This window comes from Taudactylus pleione, unplaced genomic scaffold (genome assembly GCF_031769625.1).
Source record: "Taudactylus pleione unplaced genomic scaffold, aTauple2 ptg000557l, whole genome shotgun sequence".
In the NCBI taxonomy this organism is placed as follows: domain Eukaryota; kingdom Metazoa; phylum Chordata; class Amphibia; order Anura; family Myobatrachidae; genus Taudactylus; species Taudactylus pleione.
Window position 1 is genome coordinate 2,310,001 of NW_028284959.1, and position 17,019 is coordinate 2,327,019.

Genomic DNA, 17,019 nt, shown 5'->3' on the forward strand with positions numbered 1-17,019 from the left:
ATATTCAGTCAAATGCTACAGAACTCATTGGACGGCGCTTCACAGTGCAGATGGACAATGACTAAAGGAGCATACTGCAAAAGCAACCAAAGAGTTTTTTAAGGCTAAAAAGTGGAATGTTATGCAATGGCCAAGTCAATCCCCTGACCTGAATCCGATTGAGCATGCATTTCACTTGATGAAGACAAAACTGAAGGGAAAATACCCCAAGAACAAGCAGGAACTGAAGACATTTGCAATAGAGGCCTGGCAGAGCATCACCAGGGATGAAACCCAGCTTCTGGTGATGTCTATGCGTTGCAGACTTCAGGCTGTAATTGCCTGCAAAGGATTTACAACAAAGTATTAAAAAGTGAAAGTTAGATTTAGGATTGTTTAGTTTGTCCCATTACTTATGGCCACTTTAAAAAGTGGGAGGCACATATAGAAACCGTTGTAATTCCTACACCGTTCACCTGATTTGGATGTAATTACCCTCAAATTAAATCTGAAAGTCTGCAGTTAAATCACATCTTGTTTGTTTCATTTCAAAGCCATTGTGGTGGTGAATAGAGGCCAAAATCTGAAAATTCTGTCAATGTCCCAAAATTTATGGACCTGACTGTACATATACATTACAGAATTGTGAGCCCACACTTCTTGGCAGTTCATAATTGACCCTTACAAATGCAACATTATATTATAATATAAACAATATACAAAGGAAAATAAGCTGAAATACATGAAAATATGACACATAATACTGTTATATCAGTTATAAGTTTGAGGTAACTTTATCTTGTGATGTATTAGTATAGAATCTGCTAACAGTTGCGCAGCTAAAATCACTGAGAAGTGTGTGACATTAACCTTGTGATATATTATAACAATCCCTTTGGTTCCGTTCATGTAGCTATAATGGCACCAGTCAGCTGTAGCCGGAGAGTAGATTAGAAAGTCAGAATCATGAGACTATGACAGATCTCAATTGTAGTGTTATAATAAAAATTGCAAAGGTTAATGAGCGAGAGGCACACAATGCAGAGGAGAGTGAGACAGACCAGAGATAAAGGAAACTTAGGAAAAGTTTTGCAGTATTAGAGACTATGGGGGGGTATCCAATTAGCCACGACCGGGGAAAACTTTTTGGACCCATTGCACGAATTTTCCGCTTATCGCATGTACAGTATGCGCTGTCCCGTTTATCGTGCAATCCAATGATAAAACTGGCGATAGCACATTCTCACGATAATTCTTGCAGGGATGACAGGCGAAAAGTACAGCTGAAAATGGGGAAATAAGTCTGTACCCCAAAAAAGGTAAACTAATATTGGGTAACAGTATAGAAGTATTTTATTGGCCATCCACAAAGGGTTTTCAGTTCTTAAATAGTGTCAAATGGTTGTTATATGCATTTTTCTAGAACAGTAAAAAAAAAGATAGAAATAAAAAATTTTTTGGCCAAAGGTAATGCTCTAGTTAAATTAGGGGTACAGTACATAAAATGGGGGTAGGTATATTTTTGAGTCATTTCAGGGCAAAAAAGACACCTTCTGCAATTAAATGTTTAAAACACCTGTTCCATCCACACAGCCCCCCAAAATACCTATCCCACTACTTTGAACTAATTTTTCTGCACTTTTTACTTTTTCACCCCAAAAATGACATGTCATTATTGGCCCAAATAACTTAATTAAAAAAAATATCTTTGCCTAATTAGTCATTAAGGAGTATGCCAGGGGTTCTGGACCTCATTCAGAGTCGGTCGTAAGCAGCCGCTCGGTCGTACCCAGCGATGTTCGCAAAACAGCGCATGCGTAAGTTTCGCAATGCGCGTGCGCAAACTAGATGATGCGATCGGAAATTTTTCTCTCCTTCATCTTGGCCAGGTCATTAGTTTGAGTGACACGATGAGGCGTTTGTGGGTGGTAACAGGGGAAGGTGCTTGTGATCGGGGGAGTGGAGATCCGAACGCAGGCGTGCCTGACTATGCAAATGGCGTTTTAACTAAGTAGTGTCATGGCACATGTGACATGGGAGGTTATTACACTGACTTGATCGTATTGCTTAAGAGAGTGTATGGTCAACCTTAAGCTCTACGACCAGCTCCGATGGTTCCCGATGGTCTCGATTAATCCTTATATGCCCGGAGATGACGTGTATTGCGAACGAGAAGGGGGTGTGTTTTTAGTCTTACGGCCACATCCTTCCCTCGCTCGTCCAGCTAACGATCCCATCTTAATGATGCAACATATCTGGACCCTTTTCCCTTACGACCGAGCGGCCACAACGACCGACTCTGAATGAGGTCCTCTGCACCACGTCCCGATATTTTAGACCAAAAATGGGGATTATGCACAACTTTTCACCTACTCAGAGATGGTGAAAACTAATGCGTGATAATGGCTATGAAAGACTTTGGACCGTGGCTAAGTGGATATTACGATAACCATTTTTGGAGAGAGAGAGAGTTACATGATATAGTTATGTTCTTATGGAAATTATTAAAACAAGTGGATAAATCTGACAATCAGAGCAGGCAACATGAAGAGTAAAATGACTATTTTACCAAAAATATTACAGGACATCAAAATGCTCTCACAGCTCCACAGATCTATTTGTCAAAATGTTTTGATTGTACCTATCTGTAAGCGAAATACAGCTTGAATAACTCGGGAGTGCTAAATCTCCGAAAATCTTTTAAATTAGTAAATTAAATGAATTATTAAACTGTAACAGACAAAGAAGAAAACGTGAAGTGAGATAATATATGCAAGCAAAAACTGTATTATCTCATCTCCCTAATCATGAAGGTGATGGCAGATTGCAGGAATATTTCAGCAGAAATGTTTCTTTGAAACTTACACTTCTCATGTTATATAAATGTCATACAATGTATGAAAAACTGCTTTGACTCTAAAGCAGCAACACAATATTTTTACACTATACTTACAAGGACCTATTTATTAATACTATATTGTGTGTGTATGTGGAGGGAAGGATTTTAGGATTCCCAGAATGTGTTAAGGGTGACCCTCCATTAATAATATTAAAAGCAGCCCCATATGTCCTGTAATCGTTTTGGTAAAATAGTCATTTTACTATTCATGTTGCCTGCTCTGACTGTCAGATTTATGCCCTACCTCCAAATTCCTCCACAACTTTGCTTCCTGGCTCCCTCACTTTCTCTCCTTAGACCTTGCCTCCATTATCCTAGGTGACTTCAATATTCCAAATGATATCCCCACAGAATCCTCTGCCTCCAAACTCCTCACCCTCACTTCTTCATTCGGCCTCTCCCAAAAGATCTCCTCACCCTCCCATGTGAGTGGGCATTTGCTTGATCTGGTATTTACTCACTGTTGTGATATTTGTGCATACTCTAATTCACCATTCCCCCTCTCTGACCATCACCTTCTATCTTTTAACCTATCCCTCTCTCCTTCCCCTCCTCTACCTCCGAAAGCCACCATCACTAAGCGTAACATTGAAGCTATTGACACTGCTTTCTTTTCTTCCATGCTTCACTCACTTCTTTCCCCTATCCTTTCGTTCTCCTGCCCTGAACAAGCTGCTTCCCTATACAATGCCCCCCCCTATTTCTGCTCTTGACTCTGTAGCTCCAGCGATCATTATTCACCCACACAAAGCCACAGCTCAACCCTGGCATTCCAAATGCACCAGATACCTGCAAACATGTTCACGGTCCACCGAGCGACAGTGAAGAAGGTCACGCTCTCAGGCTGATTTTCTCCATTTCAAATTTCTGCTGTCATCCTACAGTGCTGCCCTTTCCCTCTCTAAACAGTCATATTTCAAGAATCTCATTTCCTCCCAGTCCTCAAATCCCCAGCGTCTCTTTTCCACCTTCAACTCCCTTCTCTGCACACCCCCTCCTCATCTCCCCTCCTTGCTCTCTGCCATTGACTTTGCTAACTTTTCTACATGTAAAATTGATTCCATACGTCAGGACATCATATCCAACCAGTCCCCCAGCTCTCCACCTCCTCCTTTCCTAGATCACCCCTCCCCATCCACTTTACCGACTTTGACAAACTTCTCCCCTGTATCTGGAGAGGAAGTAATGGTCCTCATCTAGTCCTCCCCCCTTCCACCTCCCATCTTGACCCAATCCCCTCCAGCCTCCTTCACTACCTGCTCTCTCCTGGCTGTCCTCTTACCTCTCTGACTGTTCTTTCTCTGTTTCCTCTCACGACTCCTCCTCCCCCCCACAGCCTCGTACAGTAGGTGTTCCACAAGGTTTTGTTCTTGAACCTCTCCTATTCTCTCTCTATACATCCTATCTAGGTAAACTAATCCGCACTTTTGACTTCCATTATCATCTCTGTGCTGATGATACTCAGATCTGTCTTTCCTCACCTGATCTTTCCCCCTCTCTACTGACTCGTATCTCCAACTGCCTCTCTGCCATTTCTTCCTGGATGTCCCAGTGATGTCTCAAATTTAATATATCTAAGACTGAGCTGTTTGTCTTCCCACCCTCCCACATAACCTAATTTCCCACTATTTCTTTATCGATCGATGGCATAACTATCTCATCTAGTCCCAAAGTGCATTATCTTGGAGTCATCCTGGACTCTTCCCTCTCCTTCAAACCATAAATTCAGACTCTCGCAGTCCTGTCATTTCCATCTCAAAAATATTTCTAAGATCAGACCCTATCTCACCCAGGATGCCACCAAAACCCTCATACATTCACTAGTTATCTACAGATTGGACTACTGTAACCTCCTCCTATCTGCCTCCCCAAATCCCATCTCTCTCCTCTGCAGTCTGTCCTCAATGCTGCTGCTCATCTTCCTCTTCAAATGCTCTACATCTGCCTCCCCTCTCCTGCAAGCCCTCCACTGGCTCCCCTTCCCTTTCAGAATCAAATTCAAGGTTCTCACACTCACTTACAAAGCCATCACCCATTCCTCTCCCATTTACGTCTCTGATATAATTTCCTTTCACTCTTCTGTCCTCTTTGTTCACTTAATACACTCTGCCTTTCATGCCAATTGATTACTTCCTCCCACTCCCGCCTCCAAGATTTTGCCCATGCTGCCCCCCACCATTGGCACTCCCTCCCTCTCCACATCAGACTCTGCACCTGTCAGAGCCCGAACTATATCCCTGTTTAAAGATAAACTACACTTGCCAAGTTTCCGTTGTGGTCACTTGAGTATCCTTCCGGGCTGCTGGCATGTATTGCATGGAGTACACAGAGAGTTAAAGTTATCCTCTATTTCTTGGGCGTCGTCTGCTTGCTGGGGTCTGTGATTACTTGGTTTTCTAAACCTGGTTCTGTCTGGGTCACATGCTTTGACACTTCCAATGAATTTCATGCATCTGGTATAAAAGTCTGTTACTAACTGAGCATTGTTGTCTGTGCAACTTTATCTTCAGGTTCTTCCTTGGACTGCCAGATCCTCGCTGTACTTGATATATGCTGTGGACTCTCTTTGACTAATTCTGCTACAGATGCTTGATGGCACTACAGATCCCAGTGCTGCTACTGAACTCTCTGCTGCAATACTAAACCTAACTCTGCTGGTAGTCTCCACTGTACTACTAGCCTAGCTTTGCTGCCGTTTCATGGTCTCTTCATTTTTACCTTCAACTAACAGTTGCATATGGGAAAGATTTCTGGACTGCACAACCTGACTATATATATGATGGGAGGTGCTACCTGATGAGACTAATTGCAGGCACAGAAACAGACAAATCTCAGGTGCACAACTCCAAATTATTAATAATATATAAATGCAATAAAATTTTGCAATCAATAGAGGTTTTTAGCATAATCATGGCCAAGGTTATGGGCCTACCCACCATATCCAGGTAACCTCTTTCAGGTAGGTCCCTAACATACTAGGGTTCAAATCCAGAGTGCAGGACCCCCCAAAACTGGCCCAGCCAAGCCACCCCTGGGGCACCACCATAGTAAGAATAGTGCAGTGTAAAGAGATAGTTAGGAGCAGCTGCAGCTGCATATAAAGAATGAAAATAAAAAAGTGAAGTACATATATATTAAACACACACAGTGTCGGGTTAAAATGTGTTATGAAGGAAAATGTGTTATAATGCGGTGCCCTGAGACAAATTAACCAACGCAATCCAGGGGGACCCACACCCCAAAAATGAACCAAAGTTGCACTACAGTATATAACTTGTAGGACTTACCTAGAATTGTGCCTAATACAGTGTGCATATACATTACCATACTCCATGCTTTTAAACCAATAAGGAAGGGTGCTAATCCAGAATGCGGGTGTCTCCTTTCCCTCAAAAGTGCAATAAAGCACGTTAAATGGAGCATATGGGAAATATTTCTGGACTGCACAACCTGACTATATATATGATGGGAGGTACTACCTGATGAGACTTATTGCAGGCACAGAAACAGACAAATCTCAGGTGCACAACTCCAAAACTGGCCCAGCCAAGTTCATTTTTGGGGTGTGGGTCCCCCTGGATTGCGTTGGTTAATCTGTCTCAGGGCACCGCATTATAACACATTTTCCATCATAACACATTATAACCCTTTACTGTGTGTGTTTAATATATATGTACTTCACTTTTTTATTTTCATTCTTTATATGCAGCTGCAGCTGCTCCTAACTATCTCTTTACACTGCACTTTTCTTACTATGGTGGTGCCCTGGGGCAGCTTGGCTGGGCCAGTTTTGGGGGGTCCTGCGCTCTGGATTTGAACCCTAGTATGTTAGGGACCTACCCAAAAGAGATTACCTGGATATGGTGGGTAGGCCCATAACCTTGGCCATGATTATGCTAAAAACCTCTATTGATTGCAAAATTTTATTGCATTTATATATATTATTAATAATTTGGAGTTGTGCACCTGAGATTTGTCGGTTTCTGTGCCTTCAACTAACAGTTGTCAACTGCATCATAAAAGTCTCTTCACTCCGGTCCTCTGCTTCATCTCAGGGTTCAACCCTGCTCCTCTTCACTCTGGACCTCTGCCTCATCTCAGGGCCCAACCCTGTACGTCTTCACACCAGGCCTCTGTCGCGTCATCGGGCTCAACCCCATACCAGATCTTCACTGCACTTTAGGGATCAACCCTGCACCTTTTCACACTGGACCTCCATCATGTTTTGGGGCTCAACCCCAGCACCTCCTCATACCGGATCTCCTTTGCACATTGGGGCTCAACTACATACCAGATTTCAGTCACGTCCCGAGGCTCAACCCCGCACCACTCCATACCGCATTTTCAGTTATGTCTTGGGGTTCAACCCTGCACCACTTCATACCGGATCTTTGTCATGTCTTGGGGCTCAGCCCCATACCAAATCTTTGTCACCTCATGGTGTTCAACTCCACACCTGTTAGTTGGTATGATATGAACTTTGTGTTATATGAACTTTAGTTCTTGTGTGACTATCCTGACACCTCCTTGTTGTGATAATCTGAACTTTGCCTTATGTCATGCTTAAGTATCTAGAACTTTTCAGCACAGTCTTGTCTTTGAATAAATCTTGTTTACTTTTAACATTGCGTGCCGCTGCTATTTCATGGAAGGTCATTCCTTAAACCCCCTCAGTTTGAACCACCTGATAAGCCTATTTCTCCTCAGGAGTCTCAAGAGTCTGTAGCCGTGACAGCACCTCTCTACAAACAAGCTCTTAAAACCCACTACTTCATTAAAGCCTCCAGCTCTCATCCTAACTTACTGTTACATGCTCCTTCCTCCTCGCCAACCCCATCTGTGTCACTCCTGTTTGTCTGCCCCTGCCATTTAGAATGTAAGCTCTTTCGAGCAGGGCCCTCTACCCTCTTGTGCTTCTCCCTACTGTATTTTCATTTATATCTTGCTCCTCACTAGGACAGCTAACACTTGGCTGCTTATGTGGGTGTAAAGGTTGCTAATATAGCTATGTTTATTATCCATGTACTCATCCTGCTTTCTAGTGTATTGTATTGTATTGTAAGTCGCTGGTTACTTATTTGTTTATGTACTTTGTAAGGCACTGCAGAACACTTGTGGCGCCATATAAATAAATAAATAATAATAATAATAATAATAATAATAATAATAATATTATGGGCTCTGCAAAATTATGAAATGTACAAAGCTCTGAAATTATTCAACCTTATTATTAACCTTTAATTGCTAATAATACAGTAAATCTTGAATTTACTAAGTTGTACCTTTCCTGTGTCTGGGGATCAAAATCCTTGCCTCTCTGTTGTGGTGTGAAGCAAAGAAAAAACAAATATGCTGCTAAAGAGGTGATAACATGACGAGCAGAGTCCTCATATCCTGCTTCAACCATGTAACACTATGCCTATACTATCCATCTCAACTGTAACATTTTTAAAAATTAATTGAGGGTACCACACTAACTCATCACTCATCTCCTGATATACTCTGTGCTGCTGGGGACCCTTCCTTAATTAACCTCCTTACATCATGTCACTCTCCCTGTCACATGCAGCCCTGTCCTCACTAACACATCACTCATCTCCTGATATACTCTGTGCTGCTGGGGACCCTGCCTCCATTATCTTTGTCAAATCATGTCACTGCCCCTGTCACAAGCAGCCTTGTCCTCATTGATACATCAATCATATCTTGATATACTCTGTGGTGCTGGGGGACCTTGCTCCTCCCACTATACAACGCTAAAGATAAATGTTTATTTGTTTCTTATTTTGTGCTGCTTGCAATCTATGAAACATGGCACGTGGTTTCAGAGCCAAAGCGCTGGATTTAGTAAATTCTGATTTGGAGGCCGAAAACTCCAAACCGTTTGTGATTACGCAGAATTAGAGCTGATGATTTGTACTTGGTTCTGGCAGGCATACAATATGCTTTATGAGCTTTCCAGCCTCAGAACAGAATATCAAATAAGATAAAAACATTTTTAGAAATAGAACAGTGACTTATTCATTAAGGAACTATTATTGTTTTATGTATTATTAAGGGGATAATATTAATTTGTTAATTTATTAATGGGCAATGAAATGCATGGTAGGTTAATATTTGGATTGTAGTGGGGATAATAAGAGATTAGTTATGATTGTGGCACACTTATTATTCAAACTGGGGGCCCTGTTTAGAGTGTGCATGCTGGCATAAGAAAGTGCTCAGACCTAAAATGCATCTTAATCTCATTGGAATGGGGTAAATTAGTAGGAACAGCCATGATCATCTCACACACATTTCTCTACACTATGCTATGAGAGGAAGCAGTCGGGAAGACGACGGTCGCAATGCCGAACGTTGGCTTCCCGGCTGCTTAATCCCAGCAAGGTACAAATGACAGGTGTTGAAATCCCAAGGCCTGTCATTAGACACCCGGCTTACCGATCGAAGGGACAGTGGCGGGGGGGGTTAGGGGCTCCCGGGTGGGACTTAGGGTTAAGCAGTCCACCGGGAGTTTAGAGTTATGCTAGGGGAAGGGGGGGTTAGGGATAGGCACCCCCGGGGAAGTTAGGGTTATGCACTCCCCGGGAGACTTAGGGTTAGGCTGCGGGGAAGGGGGGGGGTTAGGTTTAGGCACAGAGGGGGGTTAGGGTTAGGCACAGGGGGGGAGGTTAGGGTTATGCACCCCTAAGGAGGGTTAGGGGGTTAGGTTAGTAAGTACTTACCTTTAGGGCGATCGGGATTTCCTCCTCTGTCGGTCTGCCACTGTCAGGGTTAGAACCGCCGACCATGCGGCTGACGATAAATCATACTGATTCCGCCTTGAGCAGCAAGTTGTATAATAGAACAGTTTTTTGTTAAATGTGATATATAATAAAAAGATGAAAATACATGTAAATCTGTAATACTTTCTACAGATGCAGCACTAGGCACTGAGATGTTATGTGATTGTCACAATGTTTCTATCCTCTACTTACCAAGTAACACTTCTATAGTGGAGAGGGGTTAATGAAGCGCAATCCAATATATCCTCCGCTACTCAGGAGATGTTGAAACTCTGCACAAGCAAATACGTTGCGTGGATTAAGGGCCTGATTCAGAGGACACGATGGCGATTTTATGATTGCTTGCTAATGCGCATGCGTGAAGGCCACATTGCACACGTGCAGAGATTGCACTGCTACCACACACTCACAGAGGACCCACTCGTAAAGTGAGTGACTGATACACGGGCGAGCCAAATAACCTACTAGTATATTTTTCAAGTGTGAAAAGAAACCGTAGCACCCGGTTTCACAGGGAGAATATATAAACTCCACACAGTGAGAGCGGTGAAGTAACTGTGTGCAATTCAGTCATAGAGCATTGTGTCCGCATTTCCTCTTGCAGCTGCTTGGGTGTAACTGGGCAGCAACAGAGCATTTGCACGTATGGTAGTGCTCCGAGGACACGTGACGCCGTGTAGGAGAGTTGTATGTACATTTCATACAGATCTTTTACACTAAATGATAGAGCTGGTGCAATTGTGCAGTGATAATGACGATGCTACTATTACATGCGGATGAATAGGAGCCGGGAAGCCGCATCAATGCGGCCAATTATGAATACAGGAGAAGATCTAATTTCATTTGCAGCTGCTTTTGTAGTTAAGTTTTGTGCAAATCTGAATCCGGTCCCTTATGACTAACAAAAGTGCTGCTTACTATATGGCTGACAAGTCAGTGACCTGAGATGTGTGACTGTGGGGTCTATGGACCTCATTCAGAGTCGGTCGTAAGGGAAAAGGGGCCGGATATGCAAATGAAGTGCTCACAAGTTGCGTCGTTAAGATGGTATCATTAGCTGGACGAGCGAGGGGAGGATGCGGCCGTAAGACTAAAAACACGCCCCCTTCTCGTTCGCAATACATGTCATCTCCGAGCATATAAGGATTAATCGAGACCATCGGGAGCCATCGGAGCCGGTCATAGAGCTTAAGGTTGACCATACCCTCTCTTAAGCACTACGATCAAGTCAGTGTAAAAACCTCCCATGTCACATGTGCCATGATGCTACTTAGTTAATTATGCACTCCCATAAAACGCTGTTTGCATAGTAAGGCACGCCTGCGTTCGGATCTCCACTCCCCCGTTCACAAGCATCTTCCCCTGTTACCACCCACAAACGCCTCATCCTGTCACTCAAACTAATGACCTGGCCAAGTTGAAGGAGAGAAAAATTTCCAATCGCAACAGCTAGTTTGCGCACGCGCATTGCGAAACATACGCATGCGCTGTTTTGCGAACATCGCTGGGTACGACCAACTCTGAATGAGGTCCAATGTATCAAGCAGTGGAAAGTGTGGAGAAAATGACAAATGGAGAAATTGCCCATAGCAACCAATCAGCTCCTATCTATTATTTTATTATTTTATAGACTGTACTTGATAAATGTTAATTCAAAGCTGATTGGTTGCTTTGGGCAACTTCTCCACTGTTCACTTCTCCACGCTTTCCACAGCTTGATACATACACACCTGAATTTCGCAGAGGTAGCACATTCCGGTGAACAAAAGTAAATGTCCATAAATAAACTCAGATATTCCAACTTTCAAGGTAAAGAAACTCGACGCAGCAGCTTCTACAACTTGGGGAATTAAAAAAAAAAAATAGTTGCACTTTAAGTTGAATTTACACCTTTACAAAATGCAGATTTAATCAAACACATCTAATGTATCCTGATAACTGTGAAGCTGAAAACAACGTAGCAGTGAGCATCAGATTGCCCCTGACTTTTGCTGCAGTAGAAAAAGATTGAATAATAGAAAATAATGTAGTGACCTACTTACAATCAATGGAATTCAGCTGAAGATGTTGTTTCAATCAGATTTTAAGATGCTTTAGACGAGTCCGTATAATAATTCAGATCAATATGCAATATATTTCATATACAGACAGTGGGCCTGATTCAGAGCCGCTCGTAAGCGGCCGCTCGTTCGCTCCGAGCGATGTTCGCACATCTGCGCATGCATATGGGTCGTAATGCGCATGCGCCAACCAGTCAGTGCGGTCTGAAAACTTGTGTTTGCAAAATTGCGAGTGTCTGCTAATTTGAGTGACAGAATGAGGCGTTTGTGGGTGGTAACAGGGGAAGGTGCTTGAAAACGGGGAGTGGAGATCCGAACGCAGGCGTGCTTAAAGGTCAAAACGGGCGTTTTAAGGGTGTGCATAATTAACAAAGCATTGTCATCGACCACGTCACTTGGTTGTCTCTTAGCCTGAACAATTCGCATGATTGCTGTAGGAAAATCCTACCACAGGCACTGCGAGCAGTTCAGACGCCTTTCGATGTACTCGATTAATCTAATAAATAGCGGAGATGACGTAGGATGCGAACGGCCAGGGGGCGTCTTTTCAAAATAGCGAGCGCATGTTTCGTTTGCTCGCTCAGACATAGAGGCGTCAACAGACCGCAAAGAGCGAGCGCTCAATTTAAATAGCCGGCCCCTTTTTCTGAACGAGCGAGCGCAAATAGCGTCCGGCTCTGAATCAGGCCCAGAGAGCATTAATCACTCCAGGACCAATCCTTACAAATAGAGAGTACAGTACCAATAATTTCCCCTCTGTATACACCACAGACCCCTTAGTGTCACTTCTTCTTCTAGGTTTACTAGGCAGTGGCCACACTAGGGGGGTGGAGGGAGTGCATGCTACACTGGGTGACACCATCAGAAGGGGGTGACACCAAAACTGCAGAGCAGCATCACTCCTCGGATGATGTCACCGAGCAGTGATGCAGCAGCGGTGATGGAAGCCACAGGCATACACACGTCATTCACCCCCTCCTATGACTGAAGAGACGACTGCCCAGTGGGTCCCCAAGAATAGAGGCCTGATACAGTAACACCCCAAATATGGCACAGATCAGGGGACATGGCCTTTTTAGGCACCAAGCCAAACACCCCTTTCACATGCGTGCTTTTGGATTAACTAAGTAACGCACCGGTGTCACCACCCATAGTGACGCCAGTGAGCAGAGGGCTCCGCATTTGTGGTGCATCCATATATAATTGGTAATGCTGGACTTATGTCCTTTTGTATATTATTATTATTATTATTATTATTATTATCATTTATTTCTATGGCGCCACAAGTGTTCTGCAGCACCTTACAAAGTACATAAACAATTAGGTGACCAGTGACTTACAGTACAGTACAATACAATGCAGGACAAGGACATAGATAATATACATTGCTACACTAGCGACCATAGCATCCACATAAGCAGCAGAGCATAAGCAACCAAGTGTTAGGTGCCCTAGTGGGGAGTAAGAAGTAGATGAAAGTAAAGTAGTGAGAAGCACAAGAAGGTTGAGGGCCCTGCTCTTAATAGCTTACATTTTAAAGGGGAGGGGCAGACAAACAGGTGTGACACAGATGGGGTAGATGGGGAGGTAAAAGCATGTAGCAGCAAGTTAGGATTACAGCTGGAAGGTTTTAATGAAGTAGTGGGTCTTGGAGCCCATTTGAATGATTGTAGAGAGATGGAGAGTCAATTCAAGGTTCTCACACTCGCTTACAAAGCCCTCACCCATTCCTCTCCCCTTTACATCTCTGACCTCATCTCCCTCCACTCTCCTGTCCGCCCCCTTCGCTCAACTAATGCACGCCACCTCTCATGCCAACTGATTATTTCCTCCCACTCCCGCCTCCAAGATTTTGTCCGTGCTGCTCCCGACCTTTGGAACTCTCTCCCTCTCCCTATCAGACTCTCCTCCTCTTTACAATCCTTCAAACGGGCTCTCTAGATGCACTACTTCATCAAAGCCTTCCAGCTCTCATCCTAACTTGCTGCAACATGCTCCTTCCTCCCTGTTTACCCCATCTGTGTCACACCTGTTTATCTGCCCATCCCCTTTAGAATGTAAGCTCTTACGAGCAGGACCTCTACCCTCTTGTGCTTCTCCTTACTTTACTTTCACCTACTTCTTATCCCCCACCAGGGCACCTAACACTTGGTTGCTTACGCTCTTTTGCATTTCTAGGTGTTATGGTCACTAATGTAGCGATGTATATTATCCATGTCCTTGTCCTATTTTGTACTGTAAGTCAGTTGTCAAATTATTTGTTTATGTACTTTGTAAGGTGCTGCAGAACACTTGTGGCGCCATATAAATAAAGGATAATAATAATAATAATAATAGGGAGAGGGAGAGAGTTCCAGAGGTAGGGAGAAGCACAGGCAAAATCTTGGAGGTGGGAGTGGGAAGAAGTAATCAGTTGGCATGAGAGGCCATTTGTTGAACGAAGCAGGCCAACTGAAGGGAGATGAGATCAGAGATGTAAATGGGAGAAGATCGGGTGAGGGCTTTATAAGCGAGCGTGTGAACCTTGAATTTGTTTCTGAAAGGGAAGGGGAGCCAGTGGAGGGCTTGTAGGAGAGGAGAGGCAGATGTAGAGCATTTGGAGAGGAAGATGAGCTGAGCAGCAGCATTGAGGACAGACTGGAAAGGAGAGAGATGGGATTCAGGGAGGCCAGCTAGGAGAAGGTTACAGTAGTCCAATCTGGAGATGACCAGTGAGTGTATGAGGGTTTTAGTTGCATCCTGGGTGAGATAGGGTCTGATCTTAGAAATGTTTTTGAGATGGAAACAACAGGACTGCGAGAGGTTCAGATATGTGATTTGAAGGAGAGGGATGAGTCCAGAATAATTCCAAGACAGCGCACTTTGGGGCTAGATGAGATAGTTGGGCATAACGCTTATGGCATAAAATCTCGGAAACAAGTGCATGCAAATGCGAGAATGCAGAGCCAGACGCACTCTAAACACATCTATACTTATGGGTGGAGAGGAAGAATGGGGGTGGGAAGAGACGATCTCACATAGGCAAAGTCCTGTAAGGGCGTGTTCATGCAGATGTGGCCCATGCAGTGCAGCAGGTAAGCGCACATACTGAACACCTGTTAGGAGACACATCTCCTGCACCTAGTAAAGGACACTTATAAGTACTGTACATGCTGCTGATGATAGTGACTGGTAGTACACTAGGTACGTGTCCTGCTGATGCAGAAGAGTGCGCGTCTCATGAAGTGCACAACTCTCATATGTGTACATTTGCAAATGTTTTCAACTTTACCTGTAAACAATATACACCTTCAACTCTTCATCAGCCCCATCCTCCTCCTCACCACCCCAGCACACTAGTGCACCTATTGCTAAGCATCCATCCAGTGACGGAACTGGTGCAGAGAGTGCAGTGGCTATGGGCATGAGAGCTTAGAGGGGAGTATTGGAACCTGGGCCTTGCTGGGGGTCTGATCCTGCCAATAAGGTGTGGTCACACCCCCACCATGATATAGCTTTGTCCATTTCAGCATCTATAGTGCAGGTCTGAAGTTCCCAATGTGGCGTAGCAACATTACAACTGTGTGACCACGCTCCTTTTGTATCTAGGCGCAAATATTCTCATTGCCACCATGGCTAAATTTTTTGGAGGTAAGTATGCATTGTTGGTAATGGTTGCATAATACAAATATCTAATCAGCACACAACATTGTTATCTAGTTGAATACTCAAAATAAATAGAGAACAGTATAGTCGGATAATTGCTTGGAGATGGTATTGCTCACACAATGTCACGGGTCCAGAGCGGAACCAATACTGAATAGTAGAAGAGCCTGAGGATTGAGCAAAGAAGATGATAGGGGTACCCCTTGTGGAAAGATGCAGCCACTGGGCCGTGTAGCAACCTTGAGGGCTGGTAGAAGATGCGGCCACTGGGCTGAGTAGCAGCCTTGAGGGCTGGTAGAAGATGCAGCGACTTGGCTGAGTAGCGGCCTTGAGGGCTGGTAGACAATGCAGCCACTGGGCTGAGTAGCATCCTTGAGGGCTGTTGGAGGATGCACATAAATGGCTGTGTGGCAGCCTTCAGGGCTGGAAGTGGTTACAGTCTCTGGGCAATATAGCAGCCTTGAAGGCTGGTAGAAGATGCAGCCACTGGGCTGTGTAGCAGCCTTGAGATCAGGAGTGGTTGCAGTCTCTGAGCAGTAGAGCAGATGATGCAACTTGTGCCGCTGAGATGACACAAGCGACTGTTGATGCAGAGGTGCAACTTGTGCCACCGAGATGATACAAGTAGCTGTGTAGTTGGTGGAAAACACTGGAGATGCTGGGCCATGGCCTGTGCCGCTGGAATGACACAAGCAGCAGGAGACACTACGATGAGGACTGTGCTGCCAAGTTGACACAAGCAGTGGATTTAGCTCTAGTGCAACCTTTTCCGCCATGATGAAACTGGCGGCAGGACGCTGGAGTGTGACTAGTTCTGCCAGGTTGACACAAGTGGTGGATGTCACTGGAGTGCGAACTGTGCTACCGAGATGACACAAGCGGCAGTATGCTGGAGTGTGGCTAATGCTGCTGGAATGACACAAGTGGTGGATGTCGCTGGAGTGAGATGACACAAGTGGCAGGACGCTGGAGTGTGACATGTGTCACCAGGATGACACAAGCGGTGGATGTTGCTGGAGTGCAACCTGTGCGGTCGAGATGACACAAGTGGCAAGACTCTGGAGACAGACAGGCTGAGGTTCAGAATACTTGACCAACACGACGCAGACACCGGAACCAAAAACACGTGGAACACTATCACTGGCATCTGACAACACATCAGCAAGGTAGAAAAAAGAGGACGCACCAATCCTGTTCCAGCAGAGGTGATGTCAGCCAGATGGGAGGACTTCACGAGCTGATAGTGTGGCGTCTCTGTCTCCCAGCATCTGGCCTGCGAGAACCGCCATCCAAAGGGACGCTACTGCGGATTGTGACAAACTGACAAACTGTGCACTGATTACCCGTTGGCTGCCATGTTTTTCTCTTGTTTGAAGATATTATTGGAGCCGGGTCTCTGCTTAAGGAGGCAAGAATTACCTGTAGGTGTACCGTGAAAATTAATATTCTCTCTGCAGTAGCGGAACTCCCGGAGACAATGAGTCATTTGCCGCTAGGGGCTAGCCCTGAAGGGGGCACCCGGCTCCATTGTCACCCGGCTGTACCAGGCACTGCTGAGGATCCGCACCTGTTGCACTGCTGAGGAGCTGCATGGAGGAGGAGTGCCGCTGATTGGTGCTCCACTTCCATGACCTGCTGCTGCCTGAGTGCT